The sequence below is a fragment of the Ylistrum balloti genome, unplaced genomic scaffold (genome assembly GCF_031769215.1).
Source record: "Ylistrum balloti isolate Yb309-2 unplaced genomic scaffold, AGI_CSIRO_Ybal_v1 Utg370552, whole genome shotgun sequence".
Lineage (NCBI taxonomy): Eukaryota > Metazoa > Mollusca > Bivalvia > Pectinida > Pectinidae > Ylistrum > Ylistrum balloti.
Window position 1 is genome coordinate 423,959 of NW_026782348.1, and position 11,500 is coordinate 435,458.

The following is an 11,500-nucleotide window of genomic DNA, read 5'->3' on the forward strand; positions in this document are numbered from 1 at the left end:
TATGGTCGGTTAAAAAATATCTATTTTACAATCTTTGTAACCATAAAATGAAGACGAACTTCGTTATTTGTCTAACTTTAATGACCTGTGAATATTAGAAAAAAAAAATTTTAGGTTCTATTTAATGACGAAGCAAATGATAAATTGGTTTCATTTGCGAAATTCACCAACCATGTCAGCAATAGATTTAACACTGTTTAGAAGTACCCCTTTAGAGAACATGTATTTATATGTTCTGTATATATTTCTCTACAATGTTTACGATAATAAAATCTCGTCGTTGTCATCTTCTGACTTATAGGCCATATGTTTCTCCTTGGGGTGACGATTTTATTTAATTTCCATTGGAAATTTGGTTTGTTTAGGATTAAGTATGGAATGACAGTTTAATGGTTCACCCTGTCTGACCCTATCGGCTGATGGACAGGGTCAAAGGGATTCAAATTGACTTCTATTTCAAAAGAGAGAAAAAAACACCCTGAAAAATCTTGAGATGCTGAGCCAAAATTGTGAATTTCCTGACCCCAGGGTCTCACGTTTTCCCTAGGGACGGAGTAATGATCACTATAGTTTCTATTTTTTGTTTGTTTTGTTGATTTTTTTTTTATTTCATTCATTTTTTTGTTTTTGCTTTTTTTTTAAATGTTTTTTTTTTTTTTTTGTATATTTTGTTTGATTTGCAAATAAACATATAAACATTATGGACTTGGAACAGTCCAACACTTGAACAATATTTTCGCAGTTTTTTTTATAAACCTGCTTAGACCTGACCTCACACCGGTTTACCACACAGTGAGGTAGACTTCTGAATTACATACCAGGAGGGTGTACAGATAGATGTGGTGCGGTTTACCACACCGTGAGGTAGACTTCTGTATCGTATTGGAATTACATACCAGGATTGTGTACAGATAGAGGTGGTGCGGATTACCACACAGTGAGGTAGACTTCTGTATAGTATTGGAATTACATACCAGGAGGGTTTACAGATAGAGGTGGTGCGGTTTACCACACCGTGAGGTAGACTTCTGTATCGTATTGGAATTACATACCAGGATTGTGTACAGATAGAGGTGGTGCGGATTACCACACCGTGAGGTAGACTTCTGTATCGTATTGGAATTACATACCAGGATTGTGTACAGATAGATGTGGTGCGGTTTACCATACCGTGAGGTAGACTTCTGTATAGTATTGAAATTACATACCAGGAGGGTTTACAGATAGAGGTGGTGCGGTTTACCACACCGTGAGGTAGACTTCTGAATTACATGCCAGGAGGGTGTACAGATAGAGGTGGTGCGGTTTACCACACCGTGAGGTAGACTTCTGTATAGTATTGGAATTACATACCAGGAGGGTGTACAGATAGAGGTGGTGCGGTTTACCACACCGTGAGGTAGACTTCTGTATCGTATTGGAATTACATACCAGGAGGGTGTACAGATAGAGGTGGTGCGGTTTACCACACCGTGAGGTAGACTTCTGTATCGTATTGAAACGCAATAACATACCAGGAGGGTTTACAGATAGAGGTGGTGCGGTTTACCACACCGTGAGGTAGACTTCTGTATAGTATTGGAATTACATACCAGTAGGGTGTACAGATAGATGTGGTGCGGTTTACCACACCGTGAGGTAGACTTCTGTATCGTATTGGAATTACATACCAGGATTGTGTACAGATAGAGGTGGTGCGGATTACCACACCGTGAGGTAGACTTCTGTATAGTATTGGAATTACATACCAGGAGGGTTTACAGATAGAGGTGGTGCGGTTTACCACACCGTGAGGTAGACTTCTGTATAGTATTGGAATTACATACCAGGAGGGTTTACAGATAGAGGTGGTGCGGATTACCACACCGTGAGGTAGACTTCTGTATCGTATTGGAATTACATACCAGGAGGGTTTACAGATAGAGGTGGTGCGGTTTACCACACCGTGAGGTAGACTTCTGTATAGTATTGGAATTACATACCAGGAGGGTTTACAGATAGAGGTGGTGCGGTTTACCACACCGTGAGGTAGACTTCTGTATAGTATTGGAATTACATACCAGGAGGGTGTACAGATAGAGGTGGTGCGGTTTACCACACCGTGAGGTAGACTTCTGAATTACATACCAGGAGGGTGTACAGATAGATGTGGTGCGGATTACCACACAGTGAGGTAGACTTCTGTATAGTATTGGAATTACATACCAGGAGGGTGTACAGATAGAGGTGGTGCGGTTTACCACACCGTGAGGTAGACTTCTGTATAGTATTGGAATTACATACCAGGAGGGTATACAGATAGAGGTGGTGCGGTTTACCACACAGTGAGGTAGACTTCTGAATTACATACCAGGAGGGTGTACAGATAGATGTGGTGCGGATTACCACACCGTGAGGTAGACTTCTGTATAGTATTGGAATTACATACCAGGAGGGTGTACAGATAGAGGTGGTGCGGTTTACCACACCGTGAGGTAGACTTCTGTATAGTATTGGAATTACATACCAGGAGGGTGTATAAGGATATCCGACTATACGTACGATAATGTATTTTGGCAACCAGGTGTGATGGTGACATTTGAAATGTTGTGTTCTATTTTCGAGTTTCCATTTGTTAATTATATTTGTCTGTATCGGTTACAGAAGCCTTAACATTAGCAGTATTACACAATGATAATGAAGGTGTTAAACCAGCTAGTAATGAGGCTGCTTCTGTAATTATCGTCCAGCGTTAATGACAAATATAAATCATTGCTGTGGTATCTTATACCTTAAGATAACATTTATCTAACGGGCTAGAGGAGACTGAAGGCAGGGTTTCCCTTACAGGTAGACCACCACAGGTAACTGGAGTGCTTCTGGTATCTTATCGGAGGGGTATAACAGGTATCTTACAAGAGCGTATAACTTCCATCTTATCGGAGGGGTATTACTGGTATCTTATCGAAAGGGTATCACTGGTATCTTATCGGAGGGGTATTACTGGTATCTTATCGGAGGGGTATCACTGGTATCTTATCGGAGGAATATAACTGGTATCTTATCGGAGGGATATTACTGGTATATTATCTGAGGGGTATTACTGGAACATTATCGGAGGGGTATTACTGGTATCTTATCGGAGGGGTATTACTGGTATCTTATCGGAGGGGTATCACTGGTATCTTATCGGAGGGGTATCACTGGTATCTTATCGGAGGGGTATAACTGGTATATTATCGGAGGGGTATAACTGGTATATTATCGGAGGGGTATAACTGGTATCTTATCGGAGGGGTATTACTGGTATCTTATCGGAGGGGTATTACTGGTATCTTATCGGAGGGGTATTACTGGTATCTTATCGGAGGGGTATTACTGGTATCTTATCGGAGGGGTATAACTGGTATCTTATCGGAGGGGTACTGGTATCTTATCGGAGGGGTATTACTGGTATCTTATCGGAGGGATATTACTGGTACATTATCGGAGGGATATTACTGGTACATTATCGGAGGAGTATTACTGGTATCTTATCGGAGGGGTATTACTGGTATCTTATCGGAGGGGTATTACTGGTATCTTATCGGAGGGGTATTACTGGTATCTTATCGGAGGGGTATTACTGGTATCTTATCGGAGGGGTATTACTGGTACATTATCGGAGGGGTATTACTGGTATCTTATCGGAGGGATATTACTGGTATCTTATCGGAGGGGTATTACTGGTATCTTATCGGAGGGGTATTACTGGTATCTTATCGGAGGGGTATTACTGGTACATTATCGGAGGGGTATTACTGGTATCTTATCGGAGGGGTATTACTGGTATCTTATCGGAGGGGTATTACTGGTATCTGATCGGAGGGGTATTACTGGTATCTGACCGGAGGGGTATTACTGGTATCTTATCGGAGGGATAATACTGGTATCTTATCGGAGGGGTTTAACCGATATCTTATCGGAGGGGTATAACAGGTATCTTATCGGAGGGATATTACTGGTATCTTATCGGAGGGGTATTCGGACTGGTATCTTATCGGAGGGGTATTACTGGTATCTTATCGGAGGGGTATTACTGGTATCTTATCGGAGGGGTATTACTGGTATCTTATCGGAGGGGTATAACTGGTATCTTATCGGAGGGATATTACTGGTATCTTATCGGAGGGGTATTACTGGTATCTTATCGGAGGGGTATTACTGGTATCTTATCGGAGGGGTATCACTGGTATCTTATCGGAGGGGTATTACTGGTATCTTATCGGAGGGGTATTATTACTGGTATCTTATCGGAGGGGTATTACTGGTATCTTATCGGAGGGGTATTTCTGGTATCTTATCGGAGGGGTATTACTGGTATCTTATCGGAGGGGTATTACTGGTATCTTATATAAAGATATCACTTTGATTACAGCTAAGCTTGCATTTAAACTAGGATTACGAAACTTGGTGTGTTTATTTGGCATTATAAGATGATGTGCAATGTTCGAAAGTCAGGGCCTTCAACCCCCTTAATTACAGAATTACTGTCCAGTGTTTAATAAAGTTTTATTTCCAATAACGTCGTTTTCGGCAAGCATTCGTCAGTTCCACTAGATTTATTTTATTAGTTTTTATCTTAAAGTTGTTAAAAGTCTCTAGTTGAAGTTGAATATTGCAATTTGTAATATTTAAAAAAAGAGATTTGTCCTGATATTATCTTGAGATCTTTTGATTTATATGTTTTCTTTCCAGATTCTCCTTATAATTTGATGGAGGGTTAGTTAGATTAAGTGTTCAGTTATCAAAAGCCATTTTCAATTTGTCAACATAACCAAAAAGGTCGATATTTGTTTTGATTTTTTTCTTTGTTAAACCTTCAGGCCTGCAGTTACATTATGACGTTCGCCCATCATCAATGTATAAAGAAAAAAATTGTTCTTTCTATCTTAACATAGAGTATATTTTGAGGTAATTTCAAATGGAACTCTGCGGTAAGTAATACAAAATAGACAGATGACAACTGTATCAGAGTAATTATAGAAATATGTTTTGTTGTCATTTATTTCGTTGTTTTTTATCATGTTTGATAGCAGTTATTTCAAAATGTGTTCGTCTGAAACCTTCCACACTCTTCCGATGTTGTTACACAAACATACAAGAAATTAATGTTTCATATATCATCCCCTTCCTCTTTTATGATTATTACTTTGAGCTTAATCTGAATTATCGTCATTTTTCTCTTGGATATCATGAAGTATTACATGTAAATGATAGAAAATATGATTTTGTAAAAAAAAAAAAAAGAAAAAAAAAAACCTTTTAAGAATATTCATTTGTAAGACATACGTTGTATATCATTTCAATTTTTATAGGTCTATTTTGTTGTATGAAAACAACTGTTTAAAAATTGATGTTGAAGAATCTTACATCATGATAAGTAATTATTTATCATATTTTTGCAGTCTAAGTCTGGGGTTAAGTTAAGTTGCATGACGGCATCTCATCTATCCAACTCAATAAAGCCCTAGGGTTTGTTAGAATTATAACGTTGATGTTATCTTGTCTAATGCAACTTAATCTAGCCCTGGAGTTTGAATAAATTGCAACCTCATTTTTTTCTTATCCTATAAAAGTGTATTCAACTTGTCTACTTAGGCTCAAAATTAGAGCAGTGCATGCTGAACATATTTTTGTTGCTCTTTTTTTAACTATAGTTAAACATACATAAATCGACTGATTCAATATGACCGATTATAACAAGTTAAGAATAAAGAGATATACCTAATTAATTTGTAAATTTGTTAATTTGTAAAGACTGATTCAATATGACCGATTATAACAAGTTAAGAATAAAGAGATATACCTAATTAATTTGTAAATTTGTTAATTTGTAAAGATTGATTCAAAATGACCGGTTATAACAAGTTATGAATGAAGGTATGTACCTAATTAATTCGTGCAGATTGATTCAAAATGACCGGTTATAACAAGTTATGAATAAAGGTATGTACCTAATTAATTCGTGCAGATTGATTCAAAATGACCGGTTATAACAAGTTATGAATAAAGGTATGTACCTAATTAATTCGTGCAGATTGATTCAAAATGACCGGTTATAACAAGTTATGAATAAAGGTATGTACCTAATTAATTCGTGCAGATTGATTCAAAATGACCGGTTATAACAAGTTATGAATAAAGGTATGTACCTAATTAATTCGTGCAGATTGATTCAAAATGACCGGTTATAACAAGTTATGAATAAAGGTATGTACCTAATTAATTCGTGCAGATTGATTCAAAATGACCGGTTATAACAAGTTATGAATAAAGGTATGTACCTAATTAATTCGTGCAGATTGATTCAAAATGACCGGTTATAACAAGTTAACTAATAAGTTAAAGTAAATCGATGGCTCATGTTTTCTTAACTCCATAAAATTTTAATTCAGATATAAACAACAAATTTTTGGTGGTCTATTTAAATTTGGAGAATTTAAAAGATCAATTGGATAAATATTACCGGTATTTAATTTCAAAACAATTTCAAGTATTTACACTATTTATATACCAATTACTTATCCCCTCCCCCCACCCTCTCATCGTAAAGTCTTACTGATGTAGGGGCAAAATGTCACAGAAAACAATATCGTAAACAAAAGGAGTACACGGACTTTTTGACAGAAACGAAGGTAATTGTAATGAATCCGCAGATATTTTATATTTGATATTATTACAGAAATAAAGAGTGAACCTCTAAAGACTCTTCCTGTACTGGTCACAAACGAGGATAGTTTCGTGAAAGAGGGATCTACTATATACCAAAATGTTGCATTTCATCCAACGAAGGAAATTTCAAACAATTAAAAAGCCTCGATATCCTTAATTTAAAACAAATATGTGAATCGTTCTATGTGATATTTCGTCAATTTCTGAGAATTTCCCGAGCATATTATATTTTAACGCGCCATGTTTGATTGCCTGTGTAGCAATTACAAAATCTTTCCACAAAACGAAAATGACAAGGAAATTAGACAAGAAAACCGTGCTACGAGTTGAAGGGGAAAAAACCCGCGTAATAAGTCGCCATTGCTTTCTTCATAATTAATCATTTCCTTTTTATTTGTCAGAATTCTTCAGGAAATTCTTTCATTTGATATTAATATCATAAGGATTATCATAATGAATATAGTTTTTATTCATTTCTTAATTAATATGTATTCTGAACAGTTTTCCTTTTGTGGACAACGCAATGATAGGGGAAAATGGCGCCAATCGCACAGTAAATAACAAATATATTGTCCTTCTCTACAAATTAGAACTGACAACGATTTTGCCAAACCCATAGACCAATAGATATCACTTTCATTCATCAAGAATAAGGACACAAGGAATATTCCATCACATTTTTACATCTTTCGTTGAAGCCAGAATTTAACACTCTGTCTATAATTGATATATACATGTTTTATTATTACTCTGCCGGGTATATACTTTCATAATGAAAAACACTGAATATCAAATGATTTAATATCAAGTAAATATTTTATTGAGTAAATTGAGATTGACCCTGGATCAATGTAGCGATTTCCCTACCATTCCTACCATTTTATAAGGTTACCTATATGTCTACCTGAGTTGTCTTTCCTGAAGTTCCGCAATGCATTCTGGGATAGTAATATTTACACTGCATGAGTGAATATGTTATTTATAAATCCACTAGAGAACCGCACTGTTCCACTGCGAAAAAATGACAAGGTCTAGTAGTCGTCTTTTCCTCGATCTTAACTACTTTTCATTTCAGGTAAGTTAAACTGTATTTGTTTTGGGGTTTAATCATAACCCCTTATTTGGTATTAATAGAACACTAGAAGACTTTAAAGTTCAGATACAATGTAAAATGATGATGATAATAATAATAAAGATAATAATGATATTGACAATCAAATAAAAATAAAGATCATGTAGACAACGTTAAGATGGATATAGACCATGTAGACAACGTTACCGTGGATATAGACCATGTAGACAACGTTACCCTGGATATAGACCATGTAGACAACGTCACCCTGGATATAGACCATGTAGACAACGTTACCCTGGATATAGACCATGTAGACAACGTTACCCTGGATATAGACCATGTAGACAACGTTACCCAGGGTAGAGACCATGTAGACAACGTTACCCTGGATATAGACCATGTAGACAACGTTATCCTGGATATAGACCATGTAGACAACGTTACCATGGATATAGACCATGTAGACAACGTTACCATGGATATAGACTATATATACAACGTTACCTGGCTGTCGTTGTCTAAATGGTCAGTACGGTCTACATGTCGGATTGTCGTGTTGTTGAGTGGTGACACGCTCACTTTTTACCTGGACGTGTGGTCTCATGGCGACTACGTGGGATTTCTCCTGAATACTAGTTCTCCGATTTTTCCTACACAGAGGCCCGTTTGTAGTCTCCCACCCGACAGAGGGAAAGATATAAGCTAATCTTTGTTTTGTTTATGTACATGTATAATGAACAGTGGACGTAAAACACGTTAAATAAACATTTAAGAAAAATGAATACATGTGTGATGAATAAAGTGTAGAGTTAATTAATTGAATTTTGGACACGATAACAAATTATCACAGCTTAACAATATAAGTATAACTATCCTCTGTATTTACAAAAACTACCAGTCTGCTTTTTAAAAAAATGCTTATGACGTGTCATGTTCATTGATGTTATTCATAATCGTATCTGTTGCTTCATATGTAAATCTTAGTATGCTTCTGTTATACGACCGCAAATCATACACACTGACCAATGAAATGCCGTGTTAGATAACGAATGAATCAGAGTCGTGGTAACCTGGTTTCCATATGTTGTGATTTTCGTACAAGCAGAATCCACTCTATTCATCAGAATGGTTTTAATCAGTTCAGTCCACTTTTTCAAACATCCAGTGACTAGGACATAGACTCCTGTACGTCAGACAATCTTCCTACTACCACCAAAATGTCATCAAATCAAAACAGTCATAAGTGTATGTTTATTTTTGGTAACACGCGCCCGCACACACACTAGTGTTTGTTCCGATGGTGACATATAGGGGAACTCGGCATACGGGTGGATCTGGAGGGATGTTTCCCCTCGTGTCACCACGGTGGAATTTGGCGCCATCTCCTGCGTCGGTAATTAATATGATATATTTAGATGGGAGGATACGGTAAAAATGACGTCACTAACTAGGTAATAAACGGTAACATACATTGTAATTAAATCTGATTTTCTGATGAGTACATAATACATGTAATCAGGTATGCAGTTCGACCGAAAGACGTAATTAATCTGATGGACCGCAAGAAGTAATTAATCTTATAAACTGAATGACGTAATTAACCTGACTATTAAACGTATTTAACCTGGTACACAAAAGGACACACTTAATCTGATTGGTCAGAAAATATAATTATAAATAACCTCAATGACAAAGAGGATGTAATTAGCCTCATGGATCGCTGACCGTGAACCTAATGTACCGGAGGGTATAGTTAATCTGATGTACCGGAGGGTATAGTTAATCTGATGTACCGGAGGGTGTAGTTAATCTGATGTACCGGAGGGTATAGTTATTCTGATGTACCGGAGGGTATAGTTAACCTAATGTACCGAAGGGTATAGTTAATTTGAGGTAACGGAGGGTATAGTTAATCTGATGTAACGGAGGGTATAGTTAATCTGATGTACCGGAGGGTATAGTTAACCTAATGTACCGAAGGGTATAGTTAATTTGAGGTAACGGAGGGTATAGTTAATCTGATGTACCGGAGGGTATAGTTAATCTGATGTACCGGAGGGTGTAGTTAATCTGATGTACCGGAGGGTATAGTTAATCTGATGTACCGGAGGGTATAGTTAACCTAATGTACCGAAGGGTATAGTTAATTTGAGGTAAAGGAGGGTATAGTTAATCTGATGTAACGGAGGGTATAGTTAATCTGATGTACCGGAGGGTATAGTTAACCTAATGTACCGAAGGGTATAGTTAATTTGAGGTAACGGAGGGTATAGTTAATCTGATGTTACGGAGGGTATAGTTAATCTGATGTACCGGAGGGTGTAGTTAACCTAATGTACCGGAGGGTATAGTTAATCTGATGTACCGGAGGGTATAGTTAATCTGATGTACCGGAGGGTATAGTTAACCTAATGTACCGAAGGGTATAGTTAATTTGAGGTAACGGAGGGTATAGTTAATCTGATGTAACGGAGGGTATAGTTAATCTGATGTACCGGAGGGTATAGTTAACCTAATGTACCGAAGGGTATAGTTAATTTGAGGTAACGGAGGGTATAGTTAATCTGATGTACCGGAGGGTATAGTGATTTTGATGTACCGGAGGGTATAGTTAATCTGATGTACCGGAGGGTATAGTTAATCTGATGTAACGGGGGGTGTAGTTAACCTAATATACCGGAGGGTATAGTCAATCTGATGTTACGGAGGGTATAGTTAACCTAATGTACCGGAGGGTGTAGTTAACCTAATGTACCGGAGGGTATAGTTAATCTGATGTAATGTTAACCTAATATACCGGAGGGTATAGGATGTAACGCAGGGTGTAGTTAATCTGATGTAACGGAGGGTATAGTTAACCTAATGTACCGGAGGGTATAGTTCATCTGATGTAACGGAGGTATAATTTATCTGATGTAACGGAGGGTATAGTTAATCTGATGTACCGGAGGGTATAGTCAATCTGATGTAACGCAGGGTGTAGTTAATCTGATGTAACGGAGGGTATAGTTAACCTAATGTACCGGAGGGTATAGTTCATCTGATGTAACGGAGGTATAATTTATCTGATGTAACGGAGGGTATAGTTAATCTGATGTACCGGAGGGTATAGTTAATCTGATGTAACGGAGGGTGTAGTAAACCTGATGTAACGGAGGGTGTAGTTAACCTGATGTAACGGAGGGTGTAGTTCACCTGATGTATCGGGGGATGTAGTTCACCTGATGTAACGGAGGGTGTATTTTAATCTGATGTTACGGAGGGTGTAGTTAATACACCGAGGACATAATTCAACTTATACACTGTCGTGATGGACAGGGAGTACTGATGAACCTGTTGGAAGGACGAACTTTACCCTGATAGACCGGATGGTGTACATCTTATGATTGTGATAGATCGAAGGTCGTTATTATGATGAAATGGAGGACCTACATAGATTTTTAATAATGATGGAATGGAGGCTGTAATTCAATTGATAGACCACAGGACTTAATCAACTTGAAAAGCTGTGGGAGGCGATTTACTTAAATTATGGAATGACGTAATCAAAAAAATTGTCCGAAGGATAAAGTAATCCTGATTAAGGAGCGAGGGTATGATTTACCAGAGAGATCGCGGGATATTAATAACTTGGTTGCACAGAATACGTAATGATCCTTGTGTAACAGGACGTAACAAACCAGGAAGATCTGAGAACGTAATTCAAAAAATAAATCAAATGGACGGGACCAG